Genomic DNA, 23,061 nt, shown 5'->3' with positions numbered 1-23,061 from the left:
GTAGAACACAGCGACTGGCCATCTCCGTGTTCCTGCACGCACGCTGTACTCCCGCACCATTTTGTCCATTACATCCACACCGCACTTTGTGTGGTTGTATTGTGTGACCGTGTTTGGCTTCCTTTTGTTGGTATCCTCAGTCTCAACCACGCTGTGCATGCTGCTGAGAATGTAGACGGCCTTCTTTCGTTTGGGTGCATACACTGTCAGTGTGGCACCAGTGGTTGAAAACACCTGAGTGGTGAATTCAGTGCGGTCCATCTGTCTAGCGGATTGAGGAATTTCCCAGCGACTCTTGTTGACTGTGCCGAGGATAGTGGTTTCCCGGCTAAGCAGTCGTTGTGCAAGTGACAATGATGTAAAGAAATTGTCCGTGGTTACAGTTCTGTCCTTGTCCATGAACGGTTCCATCAGACTCATCACTACAGTTTCGGACAGTCTCTCCCCGCTGGGACGACTGGGGTCCTTGCCAAGATATGGGAGGACATTACAGATGTACTTTGATTTCAAGTCGCAAGCCACCCAAAACTTGATGCCAAACTTGTCTGGTTTTGTTGCAATGTATTGCAGAAAACAGCAGCGAGTCTTTGACGGGAAAAGCTGTTCATCAATAGTGATGTGTCGACCAGGGTTGTAGGATGCGATGCAGTTGGTGACAAACGATCTCCACACATCGGAGATTGCAGCAAACTTATCGGTCTCCACTCGCTCACTGCGCGTGAACATGTCATCAAAGCGTAGGTGTTGCATGATGTCTTGAAAGCGGTTTCGGGTCATAGTGGCAATGATCCTTGGGTTTCCCCGGTTTGCTGACCAGCTGTCACGTAGTGATGGAACCTTGGTCACCCCCCGCAAGATAATGACTGAAATAAATGCCATTAGTTCCGGGAGACCCATGAACCAATCCACCTGCTCCATGTAACGTGCATGTTGAGTAGTCCATTCTTCAATGCTACGAAGCATGTCAAGACTGATAAAACAGAGGAAGCTCTGAAGGCGACTCTGGACACTTCGTCTGGCCTTAGCACTTGGCTCTCCATCTGTAGGGTATGGTTCTATTGGGGTCAAATGGAGATGTTTCCCCACTTGTACTTCATGCCACACTGTGCCATCTTTTGCGGTCTCTGTCGGCTCACTCGCCAACCGAGCTCTCTTTTTTGGTAGAGGCGGAGTCTCCTCATCTGCAAGATAAATAATTTCAAATAAGCATTTTGTTTTGGTTCAAAATAAAAAAGATAGTCAGGCACCACACCCACCCTGCACTGCAGCATACTGCCCACGCACCACACCTGCCCCGCACCGACCATTATCTGCACCAACCCCTGCAAAACATAAGATCCAAACGAACAGGCAAAAAAGGGAGTGTGAAGCCAGCCTAACCTGAAGACAGCTCAGAGTCTGAATCCTGTTGAAGGACTATGTCTTCTCCATCTGAGCCAGAAGGGTTTGTGTTGCTCAGAATCAGTTCCAATGCCTCTTCAATGCTGTGCCTGAACAAAATAGGTTTCTCCCCCACAGCACATAAAGTTGCATGCAAATTTGCTAATGCAATGCAGCTGGGGGGGTGGGCAGACACTCAGGAGCAGCTCACATTCTTTGGCTAGGGACACACTTCAGTTCCTGATCAGTTTTCTTTCAAGATTGACACCTGTTCTGGGTTTTGGAGTCACTCCTGGGCCCTAATGGGGCTGTCACACAGGGAGATGATTCCCGGCGATGTGCGGGCGATCACGTGCGCGTGCACATCGCCGGGGCATCACTGGTGACATGACACATGCGGACATGTCGCCGGCGAACGTCTGTGAAGGATTGCGTCGGAACCAGCCTGTAGTTCAGAGGCGATCCCCGGGCCATTCTCTGGATGACTGTACCTTCTCTGCACCAACCCCTGCAAAACAGGATGCAAACGATCAGGCAAAAAAAGGCACTGTGAAGCCAGCATCTCTTTCTTGTGAGCAGCAACCCCCACACTCAGGAATAGCTTGCATTCTTCTGTTTACACACTCTTATCTTAGATAATCCCCCCTGCAGATTCCTCAGGCAAGAGCACATTTACAAATGAAAGGATGCTAATTAAGGTGTCAATATGGACTGAGGGTTATTTGACCCTCTCTCAGGACTTCAGGGGGGATCTTGAAATTCCCGGGACTTCTAGTGTTAAAGGACACATTGAAGGAGACAGAATGAAGAAGTAGGCCCAATGTAAAGTCATGCCCAATTCCCCAATGTGGGGTCCTTGTTTTAAAAAATAAAAGTGTCATCACAGCCCCCATGCCCAAAATGCACCGTACAGAGCACGTTCACCCTGGTGATCTAGTGGCATGTAAAACACAATGCAGGAGACAGAGTTAAGAAGTAGGCCCAATGTAGTGGTGTGTGTCTCTTAAACCTGTAATGCAGTGCATGAGCTGGCAATTATTTTCCAATGGGGGTACCTTTTTTAAAAATAGACTAGTGCCATCGCAGGCCCCTTGCCCAAAATTCACCGGCCTATATCAGTACTGAGCATGTTCACCCTGGTCATCTAGTGGCAGTTAAAGGACACATTGCAGGAGACAGACTTAAGAAATAGGCCCAATGTAATGTAATGCCCAATTCCCCAATGTGGGGTCCTGTTTAAACAAAATAAAATAGTACCTTCACAGCCCCGTGCCCAAATATCAATGGCCTATAACAGTACGGAGCACATTCACCCTGGTGATCTAGTGGCAATTAAAGTACATATTGCAGGAGACAGAATGAAGAAGTAGGCCCAATGTAATGTCATGCCCAATTCCACAATGTGGGGTCCTTTTTTACAAATAAAAATAGTACCATCACTTTTCCCGTGCCCAAAATTCACCGTACAGAGCACGTTCACCCTGGTCATTGAGTGGCAGTTAAAGGACACATTGCAGGAGACAGAATGAAGAAGTAGGCCCAATGTAATGTCATGCTCAATTCCCCAATGTGGGGTCCTTTTTTAAAAAAAATAAGTGTGCCATCACAGCCCCCTTTGTCAGTATTCCGGGTTTTCTAAGTCACCTTGTGAATGATTTTGCCCTTTGTTAAGATGGAGTTTCCTCTTTTTTTTCTGCCCTACTTCCTGTTCGTTTGTTTAAAACCCGGGTCAGGTGTCAGCCTCTTTGCTGGAGTGTTCTGATTCTGTTCTCCTTCAGCTCAGCTGCTGGATCTGAGTGTGTCTCTACCTCTGGCTCTGGACATTTCCTGCACATGTAAGCTACACTCTCTATGTTATCAATAGTCTGCTGACTTGGAACTTAACTCTTGATTCATTCCTTCTGGTAAGAACTGTGTTTTTGGAACTTTGTTTCTGGACTTTGTTTCGGGACTGTGTGTTGCTAATTAATCCTTCATTTACTCCCCCCTGTGGGAGCTGTTGGAAACAACACCAGTATAATACTTTAATGTGAACCTGTTTCTGAACTTACCCGTGTTTATGCCACATCTGGGATCAACTTGTGAACTAGTTTCTGGACTTACTCGTGTTCATGTCACACCTGGGATGAACTTGTGGACTTGTTCTGGACTTCCCAGTGTTTACTTCATACCTGGATTTGACTCTTTCTGTACCGACAGTGTTTGGATCTGCACCACATCACCTGTCACACTCACCTTTTGATCACCTTGCTGAGGACTCTGCCTTAAGAACTCTGCCGATTTGCTGTATATGTTTCAAAGACTCGTTTCATTCCAGGACACTGTGGGTTATCAGCATATTGTTTTGGTTGTTATTGCTGTTGTACAAATACACTATTTGCACTAAAGAAACCCATCTCTGTCTGTTCATTGCCGCATGCTATCAGAATCCTTGAGTTCCTACAATAGTATTACACCCTTGCCCAGAATGCACCGTACAGAGCACGTTCATCCTGGTATCTAGTTGCGGTTAAAGGACACATTGCAGGGGACAGAATGAAGAAGTAGGCCCATTGTAATGTCATGCCCAATTCCCCAATGTGGGGTCCTTTTTTACAAATAAAAATAGTGCCATCACTTTTCCCGTGCCCAAAATTCATCATACAGAGCAGGTTCACCTTGGTGATCTAGTGACGATTAAAGGACACATTGCAGGAGACAGAATGAAGAAGTAGGCCCAATGTAATGTAATGCCCAATTCACCAATGTGGGGCCCTTTTTTTAAAAAAATAAAAGAGTGCCTTCACAACCCCCTTGCCCAAAATGCACTGTACAGAGCACATTCATCCTGGATATCTACTGGCAGGTAAAGGACACAATGCAGGAGACAGAGTTTAGAAGAAGGCCCAATGTAGTGGTGTGTGTCTCTTAAACTTGTAATGCAGTGCATGAGCTGCCCATCAATTCCCCAATGGGGTACCTTTTTTAATAATAGACTAGTGTCATCGCAGGCCCCTTGTCCAAAATTCACTGGCTTATAACAGTACTGAGCATGTTCACCCTGGTCATCTAGTGGCAGTTAAAGGACACATTGCAGGAGACAGACTTAAGAAGTAGGCCCAATGTAATGTAATGCCCAATTCCCCAATGTGAGGTCCTGTTTTTACAAAATAAAATAGTGCCTTTACAGCCCCCGTGCCCAAAAATCACTGGCCTATAACAGTAAAGAGCACATTCACCCTGGTCATCTAGTGTTTCTGGATGATGAGGATGAGGATAAGGAGGAGGATAACAACAAACAGAGCAAATGTGGAAGCGTATACTCATGTGTGGTTGTGAAGAGGTGCATAAAAATACACCTCCCCAAAAGAGAGAATGTATTTGAGGTTATGTTTCACTGTTTTAACCTGGTGCTGTACAGAAGTCTTTCCCAAGCCAGCCCTTCTTCATTTTTATAAGAGTCAGCCTGTCAGCATTTTCAGTTGACAGGCGGATGCGCTTATCTGTTATAATTCCACCAGCGGCACTAAAAACCCGCTTTGACAGAACGTTAGCAGCAGGGCAGGCCAGGACCTCCAAGGCGTAGAGAGCCAGTTCATGCCACGTGTCCAGCTTGGATACCCAATAATTAAAAGGCACAGAGGAATCTCGGAAGACATTAGTATGATCTGCAAGGTACTCCCTCAGCATCTTCCCAAAACATTGCACTTCTTGTGACAGCACCCCTTGCCTCTGTGCCAGCACGATGGGACGGTCTGAGAAAACTGTCCCAGAACTTTGCCATTGTTCCCCTGCCTGAGCTGGATAGCACTTCTGTCTCTCTCACTTGGACTACTTGGTTGTACAACAAACTCTGACGTCTGCTGCCAGCGTTCTCACATGGGAATTTTCTAAGTAATTCCGCTACAATGGCCCTCTGGTACTGCAACATTTTAGTACACCTCTCTGCCTCTGGTAGAAGAGTTTGAAAGTTCTCCTTGTAGTGTGGGTCTAGAAGTGTCGCCAACCAGTAATAAGTGTCACCCAAAATTTTTATAATGCGAGGGTTACGTGAAACGCAGCGCAACATAAAGTCAGCCATGCATGCCAGACTGCTAACAGGCAAGACTTCCGTGTCCTCACCAACAGGATGACAGACTATGCTGTCCTCCACCTCATACTCATCCTCCTCCTCCCTGTCCTCAGGCCATCCCCGCTGAACAGACGATATGACAGCTGTGTTTGTAGTACCATCTATAGCACATGAAAGTAGCTCCTGTTCTTCCTTCTCCTCCTCCTCATTGACTACCAATCCACGTGAGAAGACATGAGGCTGGGCTGAGTTTAATCCCCCTGTAAGGTTCCTTGCTCCATGTCCTCATGCTCTGCCTGCAATGCATCCTCTTTATTTGTGAGCAGAGAGGTTTTCAGAATGCTGAGAAGCGGGATGGTGACGCTAATTATGGCATCATCGCCGCTCACCATCTTGGTGCAGTCATCAAAGTTTTGGAGACATGTAATGTCATGCCTAATTCCCCAATGTGGGGCCTTTTTTAAAAAAAAATAAAAGAGTGCCATCACAAACCCCTTGCCCAAAATGCACCGTACAGAGCACATTCACCCTAGGTATCTACTGGCAGGTAAAGGACACAATGGTGCAGTTCTCAAAGTTTTGGAGGATGGTACATATGTTGGACATCCATGTCCGCTCCTGAGGTCTTATGTGTGGAGTCTGAACTGAATATTGACGGCCTTGTTGATTTTGGTAGTTAACAACTGCCCTCTTCTGCTCACAAAGCCTTTCCAACATAAGCAGCGTAGAGTTCCAGTGCGTGGGGACATGTTATGGTTCTCAATGGCAAGAGAACATAGCCCAGCAAACATAAGAACTAGCTCTTGGAAGGATGGAAACTAAACTGACCATGAACTAAACCTGCCGCACAACTAACAGTAGCCGGGTAGCGTAGCCTGCGTTTTATCCCTAGACGCCCAGCGCCGGCCGGAGGACTAACTAATCCTGGCAGAGGAAAATATAGTCCTGGCTCACCTCTAGAGAAATTTCCCCGAAAGGCAGACAGAGGCCCCCACAAATATTGGCGGTGATTTTAGATGAAATGACAAACGTAGTATGAAAATAGGTTTAGCAAAATTGAGGTCCGCTTACTAGATAGCAGGAAGACAGAAAGGGCACTTTCATGGTCAGCTGAAAACCCTATCAAAATACCATCCTGAAATTACTTTAAGACTCTAGTATTAACTCATAACATCAGAGTGGCAATTTCAGATCACAAGAGCTTTCCAGACACAGAAACGAAACTACAGCTGTGAACTGGAACAAAATGCAAAAACAAACAAGGACTAAAGTCCAACTTAGCTGGGAGTTGTCTAGCAGCAGGAACATGCACAGAAAGGCTTCTGATTACAATGTTGACCGGCATGGAAGTGACAGAGGAGCAAGGCTAAATAGCGACTCCCACATCCTGATGGAAACAGGTGAACAGAGAGGATGATGCACACCAGTTCAATTCCACCAGTGGCCACCGGGGGAGCCCAAAATCCAATTTCACAACAGTACCCCCCCCTCAAGGAGGGGGCACCGAACCCTCACCAGAACCACCAGGGCGATCAGGATGAGCCCTATGAAAGGCACGGACCAAATCGGAGGCATGAACATCAGAGGCAGTCACCCAAGAATTATCCTCCTGACCGTATCCCTTCCATTTGACCAGATACTGGAGTTTCCGTCTGGAAACACGGGAGTCCAAGATTTTTTCCACAACGTACTCCAACTCGCCCTCAACCAACACCGGAGCAGGAGGCTCAACGGAAGGCACAACCGGTACCTCATACCTGCGCAATAATGACCGATGAAAAACATTATGAATAGAAAAAGATGCAGGGAGGTCCAAACGGAAGGACACAGGGTTAAGAATCTCCAATATCTTGTACGGGCCAATGAACCGAGGCTTAAACTTGGGAGAAGAAACCCTCATAGGGACAAAACGAGAAGACAACCACACCAAGTCCCCAACACAAAGCCGAGGACCAACCCGACGCCGGCGGTTGGCAAAAAGCTGAGTCTTCTCCTGGGACAACTTCAAATTGTCCACTACCTGCCCCCAAATCTGATGCAACCTCTCCACCACAGCATCCACTCCAGGACAATCCGAAGATTCCACCTGACCAGAAGAAAATCGAGGATGAAACCCCGAATTACAGAAAAAGGGAGACACCAAGGTGGCAGAGCTGGCCCGATTATTGAGGGCAAACTCCGCTAAAGGCAAAAAAGCAACCCAATCATCCTGATCTGCAGACACAAAACACCTCAAATATGTCTCCAAGGTCTGATTCGTCCGCTCGGTCTGGCCATTAGTCTGAGGATGGAAAGCAGACGAGAAAGACAAATCTATGCCCATCCTAGCACAGAATGCTCGCCAAAATCTAGACACGAATTGGGTACCTCTGTCAGAAACGATATTCTCCGGAATACCATGCAAACGGACCACATTTTGAAAAAACAGAGGAACCAACTCGGAAGAAGAAGGCAACTTAGGCAGGGGAACCAAATGGACCATCTTAGAGAAACGATCACACACCACCCAGATGACAGACATCTTCTGAGAAACAGGAAGATCCGAAATAAAATCCATCGAGATGTGCGTCCAGGGCCTCTTCGGGATAGGCAAGGGCAACAACAATCCACTAGCCCGAGAACAACAAGGCTTGGCCCGAGCACAAACGTCACAAGACTGCACGAAGCCTCGCACATCTCGAGACAGGGAAGGCCACCAGAAGGACCTTGCCACCAAATCCCTGGTACCAAAGATTCCAGGATGACCTGCCAACGCAGAAGAATGAACCTCAGAAATGACCTTACTGGTCCAATCATCAGGAACAAACAGTCTACCAGGTGGGCAACGATCAGGTCTATCCGCCTGAAACTCCTGCAAGGCCCGCCGCAGGTCTGGAGAAACGGCAGACAATATCACTCCGTCCTTAAGGATACCTGTAGGTTCAGAATTACCAGGGGAGTCAGGCTCAAAACTCCTAGAAAGGGCATCCGCCTTAACATTCTTAGAACCCGGCAGGTAGGACACCACAAAATTAAACCGAGAGAAAAACAACGACCAGCGCGCCTGTCTAGGATTCAGGCGTCTGGCGGACTCAAGATAAATTAGATTTTTGTGGTCAGTCAATACCACCACCTGATGTCTAGCCCCCTCAAGCCAATGACGCCACTCCTCAAAAGCCCACTTCATGGCCAAAAGCTCCCGATTCCCAACATCATAATTCCGCTCGGCGGGCGAAAATTTACGCGAGAAAAAAGCACAAGGTCTCATCACGGAGCAATCGGAACTTCTCTGCGACAAAACCGCCCCAGCTCCGATCTCAGAAGCGTCGACCTCAACCTGAAAAGGAAGAGCAACATCAGGCTGACGCAACACAGGGGCGGAAGAAAAGCGGCGCTTAAGCTCCCGAAAGGCCTCCACAGCAGCAGGGGACCAATCAGCAACATCAGCACCCTTCTTAGTCAAATCAGTCAATGGTTTAACAACATCAGAAAAACCAGCAATAAATCGACGATAAAAGTTAGCAAAGCCCAAAAATTTCTGAAGACTCTTAAGAGAAGAGGGTTGCGTCCAATCACAAATAGCCTGAACCTTGACAGGATCCATCTCGATGGAAGAGGGGGAAAAAATATATCCCAAAAAGGAAATCTTTTGAACCCCAAAAACGCACTTAGAACCCTTCACACACAAGGAATTAGACCGCAAAACCTGAAAAACCCTCCTGACCTGCTGGACATGAGAGTCCCAGTCATCCGAAAAAATCAAAATATCATCCAGATACACAATCATAAATTTATCCAAATAATCACGGAAAATGTCATGCATAAAGGACTGAAAGACTGAAGGGGCATTTGAAAGACCAAAAGGCATCACCAAATACTCAAAGTGGCCCTCGGGCGTATTAAATGCGGTTTTCCACTCATCCCCCTGCTTAATTCGCACCAAATTATACGCCCCACGGAGATCTATCTTAGAGAACCACTTGGCCCCCTTTATGCGAGCAAACAAATCAGTCAGCAGTGGCAACGGATATTGATATTTAACCGTGATTTTATTCAAAAGCCGATAATCAATGCACGGCCTCAAAGAGCCATCTTTCTTAGCCACAAAGAAAAAACCGGCTCCTAAGGGAGATGACGAAGGACGAATATGTCCCTTTTCCAAGGACTCCTTTATATATTCTCGCATAGCAGCATGTTCAGGCACAGACAGATTAAATAAACGACCCTTAGGGTATTTACTACCCGGAATCAAATCTATGGCACAATCGCACTCCCGGTGCGGAGGTAATGAACCAAGCTTAGGTTCTTCAAAAACGTCACGATATTCAGTCAAGAATTCAGGAATCTCAGAGGGAATAGATGATGAAATGGAAACCACAGGTACGTCCCCATGCGTCCCCTTACATCCCCAGCTTAACACAGACATAGCTTTCCAGTCAAGGACTGGGTTATGAGATTGCAGCCATGGCAATCCAAGCACCAACACATCATGTAGGTTATACAGCACAAGAAAGCGAATAATCTCCTGGTGATCCGGATTAATCCGCATAGTTACTTGTGTCCAGTATTGTGGTTTATTGCTAGCCAATGGGGTGGAGTCAATCCCCTTCAGGGGTATAGGAGTTTCAAGAGGCTCCAAATCATACCCACAGCGTTTGGCAAAGGACCAATCCATAAGACTCAAAGCGGCGCCAGAGTCGACATAGGCATCCGCGGTAATAGATGATAAAGAACAAACCAGGGTCACAGATAGAATAAACTTAGACTGTAAAGTGCCAATTGAAACAGACTTATCAAGCTTCTTAGTACGCTTAGAGCATGCTGATATAACATGAGTTGAATCACCGCAATAGAAGCACAACCCATTTTTTCGTCTAAAATTCTGCCGTTCACTTCTGGACAGAATTCTATCACATTGCATATTCTCTGGCGTCTTCTCAGTAGACACCGCCAAATGGTGCACAGGTTTGCGCTCCCGCAGACGCCTATCGATCTGGATAGCCATTGTCATGGACTCATTCAGACCCGCAGGCACGGGGAACCCCACCATAACATCCTTAATGGCATCAGAGAGACCCTCTCTGAAATTCGCCGCCAGGGCGCACTCATTCCACTGAGTAAGCACAGCCCATTTACGGAATTTCTGGCAGTATATTTCAGCTTCGTCTTGCCCCTGAGATAGGGACATCAAGGCCTTTTCCGCCTGAAGTTCTAACTGAGGTTCCTCATAAAGCAACCCCAAGGCCAGAAAAAACGCATCCACATTGAGCAACGCAGGATCCCCTGGAGCCAATGCAAAAGCCCAATCCTGAGGGTCGCCCCGGAGCAAGGAAATCACAATCCTGACCTGCTGAGCAGGATCTCCAGCAGAGCGAGATTTCAGGGACAAAAACAACTTGCAATTATTTTTGAAATTTTGAAAGCAAGATCTATTCCCCGAGAAAAATTCAGGCAAAGGAATTCTAGGTTCAGATATAGGAACATGAACAACAAAATCTTGTAAATTTTGAACTTTCGTGGTGAGATTATTCAAACCTGCAGCTAAACTCTGAATATCCATTTTAAACAGGTGAACACAGAGCCATTCCAGGATTAGAAGGAGAGAGAGAGAGAAAGGCTGCAATATAGGCAGACTTGCAAGAGATTCAATTACAAGCACACTCAGAACTGAAGGAAAAAAAAAAAAAAAAAAAAAAATCTTCAGCAGACTTCTCTTTTCTCTCCTTTCTCTGTCAATTAATTTAACCCTTTATGGCCGGTCAAACTGTTATGGTTCTCAATGGCAAGAGAACATAGCCCAGCAAACATAAGAACTAGCTCTTGGAAGGATGGAAACTAAACTGACCATGAACTAAACCTGCCGCACAACTAACAGTAGCCGGGTAGCGTAGCCTGCGTTTTATCCCTAGACGCCCAGCGCCGGCCGGAGGACTAACTAATCCTGGCAGAGGAAAATATAGTCCTGGCTCACCTCTAGAGAAATTTCCCCGAAAGGCAGACAGAGGCCCCCACAAATATTGGCGGTGATTTTAGATGAAATGACAAACGTAGTATGAAAATAGGTTTAGCAAAATTGAGGTCCGCTTACTAGATAGCAGGAAGACAGAAAGGGCACTTTCATGGTCAGCTGAAAACCCTATCAAAATACCATCCTGAAATTACTTTAAGACTCTAGTATTAACTCATAACATCAGAGTGGCAATTTCAGATCACAAGAGCTTTCCAGACACAGAAACGAAACTACAGCTGTGAACTGGAACAAAATGCAAAAACAAACGAGGACTAAAGTCCAACTTAGCTGGGAGTTGTCTAGCAGCAGGAACATGCACAGAAAGGCTTCTGATTACAATGTTGACCGGCATGGAAGTGACAGAGGAGCAAGGCTAAATAGCGACTCCCACATCCTGATGGAAACAGGTGAACAGAGAGGATGATGCACACCAGTTCAATTCCACCAGTGGTCACCGGGGGAGCCCAAAATCCAATTTCACAACAGGGACATCACACATCAGCTGTTGAGCTGGAAGCTGCAAACGCTGCTGAAGCACGGCAAGGGCAGCTGAAGCTGTAGCTGACTTTCTAAAATGGACAGACAGATGGCATACTAGCAGATCAGGCAGCTCCAGGTAGCTTTTCAGAAAACGTTAAACCACGAGGTTAAGCACATGGGCCAAGCAAGGTACATGTGTGAGCTCACCTTGCCTCAGAGCCGCCACCAGGTTGTGGCCATTGTCACACATGACCATGCCTGGCTGAAGGTTCTCAAGCTGCAAGTCCATATGCAGTAAGGACTCCGGTGCTGTTTCCAGGAACAGTTTCTTCGCAAAGAGTCCTTTCTTTTGTAAAACCAGTAGAGGGCACCTTTAAGAAGGTGCAAACTATTTACAATGAGTTTGTAATCATGCAGTGTTCATGATCCAGCAGTTCTTTCAACAATGATGAACAAGAAACAAAAACAAAAGCAACAAGACAAAATAGGGATCCTGGGTAAACGAAGGGATCCCTTTAACAGTTAACCCTAGCCGGGTTGTAGCAGCAGAGAAAACACAAAAAGGACAAACAGTTAACTATGTTCAAATGATGAAGCGTTCTTGCTTACTCAGTTTATGGCTGCCCCCACTGAGGCTTTACCTGGCAGGTGGCCCTCTGCGGCCCAGGCAGGCCGGACTCCAAGTCTACTCCCGATGCTAGGTGTACCCCGGGGGTTTGGGTCTTCTGCACGACCAGGTCGTGCGCTGCGATGAGTGTCTGCGTGGGTCGATGGATGATGCTGGCGGCGCTAGAGGCTGCAGCAGCGGCTTCAGCAGCAAGCTCCTCCCCCTCGGTTTGGGATACCGCCAGAACGGCCATACAGCGCTGCATATCCTGGGCCCACCAGCTGCTTCCCTTTAGACGCCGGTGATACGTCACCACATCCCCCAGCTTCAGGAGGGACTTGGCGCCGTATCCACACAGGCAGGGCTCCACTTCGTCCCGGGTGATGCGGACCCTCAGGGCTGTTCCAATCTCCTGCACGAAGCCCTTCCCTTCCTGGGGCTGGTAGACGATTACGACGCCCCATTTCGGCAGGGAGCCCTCCAGCAGCTCACCATGCGCCTCCCGCTCCACTTCCCGCTGGAACTCCGCAACCAGGTGGTTCCTATATTCTCCCCAAGGGAAGGGCCCCAAGTCTGCCCCCCCAGTACTTTGGGGCCTGGCGGCGGGAACGCTGGGGCACCAGTGGTCGCAGCGACGGCCGGGTCTGTTGCAGAGGTGAGGCGGCCTCCCTGGGGGTCGCGGCACTCAGTACCCCTACTTGGGGTAACTCCTCTGGCACCACTCCACTCTCCTGAGGGAGGCACATGGGCTGGGGACCGCGCCGGCAAAAGAAGCCCCATCAACAGCTCCCACGGGTCCAAATCCTCCAGCGGGGGCATATCGGAATAATCCTCCGGTGACGGGGATCGATGCGGGGCCATCCTTTTCCGCAGGCCTTCTCTGGTCTCTAATCCCACCTCATCTGAGTCATAGTTTCGTTTCTTCGGTCTCCGCCCGCCATAGAGGATCAGGAGGCGGATCTCCCATGCTGACGGGCACGTCCCCAGGACACAGAAATATTCAGACTGGGCGGCCATTGCCTTTCGCGCTCTCCAGCTCAGGTACGCCCACTCCACGCCTTTCTTCTTCTCCTGCGCTTCTCGGAGTGCTATAATGGCGGCGGTTTTGGCGGGCATTTTTGGTGGCAGCGGCAATGCACAGTCTTTGCAATAAGTCACAGTCCAAGCATGATAAATCACAGTTCCAAGGCACACATGACCTGATTCTTCAGGCTTAAGTAGATCCTGTTCGTAACGCCAAGTTGTAGCGCCCCCACTGCCGCAGGGCTGAGGGGTACCCGGTACCAGGCCTCTGAGTCTCTGTCCTGGGGTTGTCACGGTGGCTAGACCTGGTCCGTGACCCTGCTGAGGGGCGCCCAATGAAAGGTGTGGGTGGTGATGATGTTATGGTGTGGTGCAGGTCGCAGTAAATAACGAGGACACCAGGTTGCAGTCTCTTTACCTCTTTACTGAAGGCTTCAGGATCATCAGTCCGGAATACGGTTAACCGGGCTGCGCAAGTCCGGCCGGTCCGATGGCACCTCCAGAGTTCCCTTTGCAGGTGGAAATCTGTGCCTACCTTCTAGCGCTTGTGTGTTGTGGTCCTCCCCTGCTGTGCTTACGGGATAGTCCCCACAACTGTTGTGTCTGTTTCTGAAGTTCCCTCACAACTCGATTATGATGTTCTTCTTCGTCCCCCAGATGATATGGCTAGGACGCACCCATATGACGGGTAGGCTCGGAGCTCTTCCTGGACCCTAGTATCGCCCCTCTCCTGTTGTTGCCCCCTATGTCTTCTTAAGTGATTTGGGTGAGACAGCCCACCTATAACTGACTGTCCTGCCGTAGGTTTGAAGTTAGGCCTGGAGCTCTATACTTCCTCGGCGTTCCGGCCACCGGCTGCGCGCCTCAGTAGGATGTTGCCTTGTCTTACAGCACGACTCCTACTGGTGTTTCTCCTTGTTGCGTTGATCTCGTTTCTCACTCAGCACAATAAACCTCGCTTCTTGTCCTTTCTTAGGGTACCGCCGCGATCAGGTGCAGGCGTGGTCCCGTAACGTTCTCTCTGTTCGCTAGGCCTCTGTCAGGATCCCACCCCTGACAGGGACCCCCCTGAATCTTCCCCTGCAACACCCTCTGCCACAGGATGTTGCCTGGTTCCAACCCAGTCAGCTTCTCTCTAACTTCCTATCCAACCCCCAGTTTTACCAGACTGTGAGGAGTGGCCTAATACATAGCGCCCTTAGCTCCCCCTGGAGGCCAGACTGTGAAGTGTATTGGTGTCTGTGATACCTGGTCAGGTGAACTCCTTTAGTGCCATCAGACGTACCATAGCCCCCCTTAGCGGCGGAGCATCAGTACTGCAACGACCAGGACTCTGGGGCGCTGCACATGCCTTCTGTCTGTGGCCAGCACACTGCTTCTTCCGGCCTGCTGGGGTGATATGCCTCCTTCCCCATGTGTGCTGCTGCTCTCGCTCTGCATATCCTCCTGCCAGGTTGGGTCAGTCACATAGTCATCCACCACCTCGTTTTCCACATCCGCACCCTGCTCCTCCTCCTGACTTTCTGGCAATTGTGTCTCATCATCGTCCACCTCTTCTGATACTTTCTCACCATCGACTTCGTGTGACTGGGGCTGGTCAAAGTTTTGGGCAGCTCTACATGCGATCTCAGCTGTCACCACTTCAAGTTGACCGGCCGAGAGTTCAAAATCTTGAAATGGAAAACTGAACAGCTCTTTAGAGTGTCCAAGTGTGGGATCAGTTGTCTCAGGGCACTCGGCATGGTGGAAGGAAGGAGGATCAGGGTGAAGAATATCCGGGCCACACTCACGGCTACTCAGACTTGACCATGTGGAAGACATGGTGGTGGTGGCTAAGTGACTGGAAGCATTATCCGCTATATAACCAACAACCGTTTCACACTGCTCTGGCTTCAATAGTGGTGTGCTGCGGTCCCCTAGAAACTGGGACAGGAAGGTCAAGGGAGAAGATGTGGGTCTTTGTCGTGGCCCACTTTCACCTTGGCCATGGCCTCGTCCTCTACATGCACCATCATCATCACGTCCACTTCCATGTCCTTTGCCCCTTGCCTTGTCCATTTTAAATGGATTACAGCACTATTTCAAATGCTCAACATAAATATAATTATTAGTAGTGAAATAATATCTGATCAGTATGCCTGCAAATCTACGATTTTTCAAACCCAAACACCAGGCAGGCCTCAGCCTGACATAACAGACTGTATTCAATTTTTGGGGGCTTTTTCGTGAATGTAATTTATGCAAAATAGTGCTGTATATAAGTAGAGTAACAGACAGCAAAAAAAGTGGTCCTCCGGCCTACAATGACCAAACTTGAAGCATGCAAATATATGAGGGCTGTCACGGAAATACCACACTGGCAAATATGTGCCCTTTTTATATTTTTTTATGCTAAATAGTGCCGTATATAATTTCAGTAACAGACAGCAAAAAAAGTGGTCCTCCGGCATACAGTGACCAAACTTGGAGCACGCAGATATATGAGGGCTCTCACGGAAATGCCACATTGGCAAATATGTGGCATTTTAATATTTTTTTATGCTAAATAGTGCTGTATATAATTTCAGTAACAGACAGTGAAAAAAGTGGTCCTCCGGCCTACAATGATCAAACTTGGAGCACAGAGATATATGAGGACTCTCACGGAAATACCACACTGGCAAATATGTGCCCTTTTTATATTTTTTTATGCTAAATAGTGCTGTATATAATTTCAGTAACAGACAGCCAAAAAAGTGGTTCTCCGGCCTACAGTGATCAAACTTGGAGCACGCAGATATATGAGGGCTCTCATGGAAATACCACATTGGCAAATATGTGGCGTTTTAATATTTTTTTATGCTAAATAGTGCTGTATATAATTTCAGTAACAGACAGAAAAAAAGTGGTCCTCCGGCCTACAATGACTAAACCTGAAGCACGCAGATATATGAGGGCCGTCACCCACACTGGCAAATATGTGGCCTTTTTGTAATTTTGGAAGCTAAATAGTGCTGTATAGAATTAGAGTCTCAGACAACAAAAAAAGGGGTCCTCCACCCACAATGCACAAAGTTGGAGCACGCAGATATATGAGGCCTTTTTTGGTGAATTTAAAACACACACAAAAAAAGTGGCACAAGGAAAGCACACACACCTATGCTACGTATGACTGACAAACTATGATTTTTCAACAGGCCTCACTCTAACATAACAGAATGTATATTTTTGTTTTTCTGGGGTGCATTTTTGGAAAAAAAAATTCTACTAGGTATATAGTAAAGAAGCTGCAGCAGCAGCAGACAGTTATGGAGCTTTGAGAGGGATGCAGTGGAAGCAATGGGCGCACATACACTGCCTGCAGGCCTTGCACTGATGTGGATATGCTGTGCCCTGCCTACCTAGCGCTGCAATATCGGCACCCATTTCGCTCATCACTACTTATACTTTGATTATATAATATTACATTATTATATCTAAATAACTGTTCTTTTTTATTGAACATTTTACAACATATAGGGTAGGTTAACTAATGTATACTTTCTGCTAAGGCTAGGTTCAGATTGCGTTAGTGCAATCCGTTTAGCGCGAGCGCTAGCGGATTGCGCTAACGCAATGTCTTTTTCAGGGCCGCGTTCAGGGGTCGCGTTAACGTCCCCGCTCTCGCAGATCCCCGATCTGCGAGAGCGGGGAACGGACCTCTGGCGTGCCGCGGACGCTGCAAGCAGCGTCCGAGGCGCGCTACAAAAGACCGGCACATCGCTAGCGCGTGCCGAAAATGACACGTGCTAGCAATGCGCTCTAACATTGCCGGCAATGGGAGCGCTAACGGACGCGGTGCACGGCGTTAATTTTGCCGTGCAACGCTGTCCGTTAGCGCTATCCCATTAACGCAATGGGAACCTAGCCTTACCCTTCCTTCTCATGCATTTCCCTTTTTCTCCCTACCTAAAAAAGTTTTATTTCCCTTCCTTCCCTTTTCATTTCCTTCCCGGGACTTTCCTTTCCCCTAGTTTTGATGTAGTTTAGTATTAATTTAATTTTGTTTATATTGTGTAATACCCCAGAATTATATTACTAGTTAAACTCTGTGAAAGTTATTCTTAATATGTCTATTTATGGTTTTCTATTGCACTGTTAGTACAGTAATAGTTAAATTCTCTCATTTGAATAGTTGCTAGGCAAGGAGTTTAGTGGGTGAAGTCCCTTAGTGTACAATACTTACATTAAGACAGTATTCTGGGGAGTTCTAGAGTTGCAGAATAGCAAGGAACATCATGAGTAGTGTTGAGCATTCCGATACCGCAAGTATCGGGTATCGGCCGATACTTGCGGTATCGGAATTCCGATACCGGGATTCCGATACTTGCCGCGTATCGGATACCGGAATCGGAAGTTCCAAGATTCAAAATGCAGAAATTCAGCCAATGAGAATGATTCCAAGTGTGGGCACATCCTGTTTAGCATGGAGGGCATGAAACTACTGGCAAGGCTGTGATTGGCTGCTGAAATGATGTCATGATGCAGTTTAAAAGTCGCTGGCGCCATTTTGCGATCACTCTGCTGTGAATTCAGTTAGTGACAGGACGCTGTTTGCTGACTGAGGGACAGTTTAGAGATAGCGATTTGCTTCTTTGTGCTTTCCAAAGGCTAATTTAGCAACCGCTGTGTTCACCTACTAATCACCTTGCTTTTGCCTTGTAGCGCTGTTTTCACAGCGATCTGCAAGGTCTGTGTGTGTGTGTGTGTGTGTGTGTGAGTGCAGCCCACTCTCTAGTCTGAGTGCAGCCACATAGGCCATCCATAGCTGGTTGTATTCAGTTCAGGGAGGGTGGTTCATTGCCTCATACTGTTCTTTTTTTTTTTTTTTTTCAAGTAGTGTAGTCTGCTGCTAATTTATTCAAAAAAATCCTATTAGTGTCTTTCCACCCGTCTCCAGCTAATTTGTGGAAAAACACTACATAGGATAACGTAGAGGAGGGTTTTTGGGCCTTGCAGCGCCGTTTACGGCTGTCTGCACGGTCTCCGTGTGATTGCAGCTCGCCCTGTAGTCTGTGAGCAGCCATAGCCTGGTTGTCTCCAGCTCAGGGTTCTTCACTGCGTCATACCGCCAAATCAATTTTCATTTTGTTTTAAGTAGTGCAGGCTGCTGCACATTTTTTCAAAAAAATCCTATTAGTGTCTTTCCACCCGTCTCCAGCTAACTTGTGGAAAAACACTACATAGGATAACGTAGAGGAGGGTTTTTGGGCCTTGCGGCGCCGTTTACGTCTGTCTGCACGGTCTCCGTGTGACTGCAGCTCTATCCGTTGTCAGTTCAGCCCCCAAAAAATAAATAAATAATAAAGTTCACCAAACACACCAGTTACACCACTTTACATTTGTGTAGGCCACATTAGCTCATATTAAAGTCTAGTCCACACTTTAGAAAATTAGTGTTTCTTATACCTGTTAGGAGGAGTTGCTCAGGAATAAGCACACAAAGCCGTTAGTACTTTTCTGCTTATCTTTATCAGTCAACCAAGATGAAGAAGGCAGTGAGTAAGGCACGTGGGCGTGGGCGCGGAGCAGGGAGGGGACGTGGGGATTCTGTGCCTGCTGCGGGCACCGGTGACTCATCAGCACCCACTTTCACCAGGCAACAGTCATTCATGCGCAGCTTTGTGTCAGAGCGCCGTACACCGCTGCTGCGTGAAGAACAAATTGAAGCCGTTGTCGGATGGATGGCAGCTAATGCATCAACTTCAATTAGTGCCACATCCTCTCAGACACAGAGCACTGGAGAGCAGCCATCTGTCTCTTCACCACCTGCCAAATTGCCCAGGCAGACAGAGAGCCCAGGACAGGAGCCGTCTCTACTTCTGTTCTCTGAATCTCTTGGCTTGGAAACAGTGGGCCAGCCAAGCAGCATTGGAGAAATGGAAGAAGAGGCAGGGTGCAGTGATGCCCAACAGCTTTTTCTCTCTTCCTCTGAAGAGGCGGGTGGGCCAGTGGCTCCGGTCACCACATCGCAGGTCGCATCAGCTGATGATGACACTCAGGTGCCACTTACTGGTGCGTGCTCTGCTGCTGAGACTACCCAGGAGGAGCAGTTGGGGGCAGAGGGTAGTGTAGATGATGAGGTCCTTGACCCATCTTGGCGTGAGGGACAGGAAGGTGGTGGGAGCAGCTCTGAGGAAGAGATTCCCCGTACGGCCCAAAGAGGGAGAGGGAGGGGGAAGACTGCGGATCCTGCAGCCTCCTCTTTGGCACCCGTTAGGAGCATGTCTCTTCCAAAAGCCAAAAAGGGCGCTCCCAAGACTTGCAGTGCCTGGTCCTTTTTTGACACAGTTGCAGATGACATTTGCTATGTCAGATGCAAGGTGTGTCATCAAAAAGTCAAAAGAGGTCGAAATGTCAGCAACCTCAATACCTCCAACATGTGGAAACATGTGCGCAACAGGCACCCGGCGGAGTTAGAAAAACACACTGAAGTGCTAGGCCAACCAACAGCGGCAGCTACCACCTCTTCAGCTCGTGTTGCCTCTTCCTCTAGCTCACACGCAGCTGGTTCAGCTTCCTCCCAGGATCACCGTGGAAGAACCTCTGGCCCTGTTGTCCAGAGACCCGCTGTAATTCCACCCGCAGCACCACTTTCCCAGTCATCCACACACTCCCAGCCCAGTCTACAGCCATCGGTAGTACAGGCATGGGAGAAAAGGCGGCCTTTCTCGTCAAACCACCCACGAGCACAGGCTCTGACTGCAGGCATTGCCAAACTTCTGTCACTGGAAATGCTGTCATTCAGGCTGGTGGAGACTGACAGCTTCCGTGACTTGATGTCATTGGCAGTCCCACAGTACAATGTGCCCAGCAGCTTTTACTTCAGCAGGCAAGCCGTCCCTGCCCTGCACAAGCATGTGGAGGGACACATAAAACACGCGCTACTGAACGCCATCAGTAGCAAGGTCCACCTCACCACCGATGCGTGGACCAGTCAACATGGACAGGGGCGATACCTTTCCCTCACTGCCCATTGGGTTAATGTCGTTGAGCCGGGTACAGACCGTGCGAGTGGCGCAGGACGTGTCCTGCCCACTCCAAGGATTGCAGGAATCCATTCTGTACGCATTGACTCCTCCTCTTACACCAGTTCCTCAGAATCATCGCTGCAGGAGCCGTCACAGTCCACCTCCACATGGACCCGTGATGAACGTGTACCTGTTACGACCGACATGAGCACAGCCGTGGCCAAACGTCAACAGGCCGTCTTGAAATTAATTTTTTTGGGGAATCGTAGCCACACAGCGCAGGAGCTCTGGAATGCCATCAAGCAGGAGAGCGATGTGTGGTTTGTGCCAGCGAATCTCCAGCCAGGCATGCTAGTGTGTGATAATGGCCGAAATCTGGTGGCAGCTCTGGGCCTCGGCAACCTCACTCACATCCCATGTCTGGCACATGTGCTCAATTTGGTCGTGCAGAGCTTTTTGAGGGACTATCCGGATCTTGATGCACTGCTGCACAAGGTCCGCCTAGAGTGTGCTCACTTGCGGCGTTCCAGCACGGCAAAAGCGCGCATTGCGGCTCTGCAGCGCCGACACCGCCTGCCGGAACATCGCATCATATGTGACCTACCTACCAGGTGGAATTCCACGTTACATATGTTGGAGCGGTTGTGTGAGCAGCAGCAAGCTGTAATGGAGTACCAGCTGCTTCAGGCGCAAAGAAGTCGCAGTCAGCGCCGTACAGACTTCACAACCACAGAGTGGGCCACTATGAATGACGTCTGCCAGGTTTTGCATCCCTTTGATTATTCCACGCGGATGGCGAGTGCAGATGATGCACTAGTCAGCATGACTGTCCCCCTTATCTGCCTGCTTGAAAAATCACTGCAAGCGCTAAGGGATGATGTTGTGGAAGAGGTGGAGGATGAGGATTCACCATTTCCATCATCTTCTGGACAGTCAGCGCCACGTGGTTCCTCACAAACGCGTAGGCAGGGGACAGTTTGTGAGGAGGATGAGGAGGAGTCAATGGAGGAGGAAGACATCCGTCCAGAGGAGGGAGTTACCGAATTGTCCAGTACTCAGTGTGTACAGCGAGGGTGGGGTGATGACGAGCGGGCAGATATCACGCCTCCAGCAGGGGACAGCGTTTCTTGGGCAGTTGGCAGTCTGCAGCACATGGTGGATTACATGCTGCAGTGCCTGAGAAACGACCGCCGCATCGCCCACATTCTCAACATGTCTGATTATTGGGTGTTCACCCTCCTCGATCCTCGCTACCGGGACAACGTAGAAAGCCTCATCACACCGTTGAACCGGGAGCGAAAAATGCAGGAGTACCAAGACACACTGGTCAATTCCATCATCTTCTCCATTCCAACTGAGAGAAGTGCTGCTAGTGCATTCCAAAGCAGCTCAGTGCGTCCAGGCAGTGGTGGAGGCTCTGCACAAAGAGGGAGCAGAAGCAGTGCCTCTGCCCAAGGCAAGACCAGTATGGCCCAACTGTGGCACAGTTTTCTGTGCCCCCCACAAAAGTCTACACCATCACAGACGGCTCCAGTCAGCAGGAGGCAACGGTTCCGTCAGATGGTGACAGACTACATGTCTTGCCCTCTTGCTGTACTCCCAGACGGCTCTTCCCCTTTCAAGTTTTGGGTCTCAAAGCTGGATACATGGCCAGAGCTAAGCCAGTATGCATTGGAGGTGCTGTCTTGCCCTGCGGCCAGTGTATTATCGGAACGTGTCTTTAGTGCTGCAGGTGGTGTACTAACTGACCGTCGCATGCGACTATCCTCCGATAACGTTGACCGGCTTACTTTCCTGAAAATGAACAAGGCCTGGATCTCGCAGGAATTTGCCACTCCTCCTCCTGATTAAATAATTAGGTCACTGTATACGTTATCCAGGTCTCCTGTTGTGTTCATCTTTCTACCACCTGAACTTAAATTCCTGGGCTCCAACACCGCCAGTTGAGGCTCAGAAGTGCCGTCTGCACAGTCAAAACATACGACCCAGTGTTATTGGGTTTCAGTAACGTCAGCTGATCCCCAGCTGTGTAGCCGGCAATGTGTCATGCGACCGCCACGCTGACACAACAACTGAAATGTAAGGGAATCTGTCCCCCCCCCCAAGGCGTTTGTTACTGAAAGAGCCTCCTTGTGCAGCAGTAATGCTGCACAAGGAAAAGGTATCTATTTTGGTTTAGCTCCTTGCACACGCAGAACTTAACACTTATAAAATGTGTCCACTGATACCGTAAAACCGTCCCGGAGGTGGGACTTTCCTTCGTAATATGACGCAGCACAGCCGTCATTCCTCCCCCCCCGGCGCCGCGCCCCGGCTCCTCAGCGTTGTTTGATTCCGTCCCGGAGCCTGCGCTGTTATGTTATCCCGTGGCCAGGCACACTTAGCGCTGCCCGTCTTCTGGCATCATTTGGTGTCAGGATGGCTGCGCCTGTGCGGCCGCGCTGGCCGAGAGCCCGCCTCGCAGTGTCTTCTGATTTAATCCCACTGGGGGCCTGGGATCCATGGACATGCGCAGTGCATATCTGAACCTCCACCTCTCACT

This window comes from Ranitomeya variabilis, chromosome 5 (genome assembly GCF_051348905.1).
Source record: "Ranitomeya variabilis isolate aRanVar5 chromosome 5, aRanVar5.hap1, whole genome shotgun sequence".
In the NCBI taxonomy this organism is placed as follows: domain Eukaryota; kingdom Metazoa; phylum Chordata; class Amphibia; order Anura; family Dendrobatidae; genus Ranitomeya; species Ranitomeya variabilis.
This window is presented reverse-complemented; position numbering follows the sequence as displayed.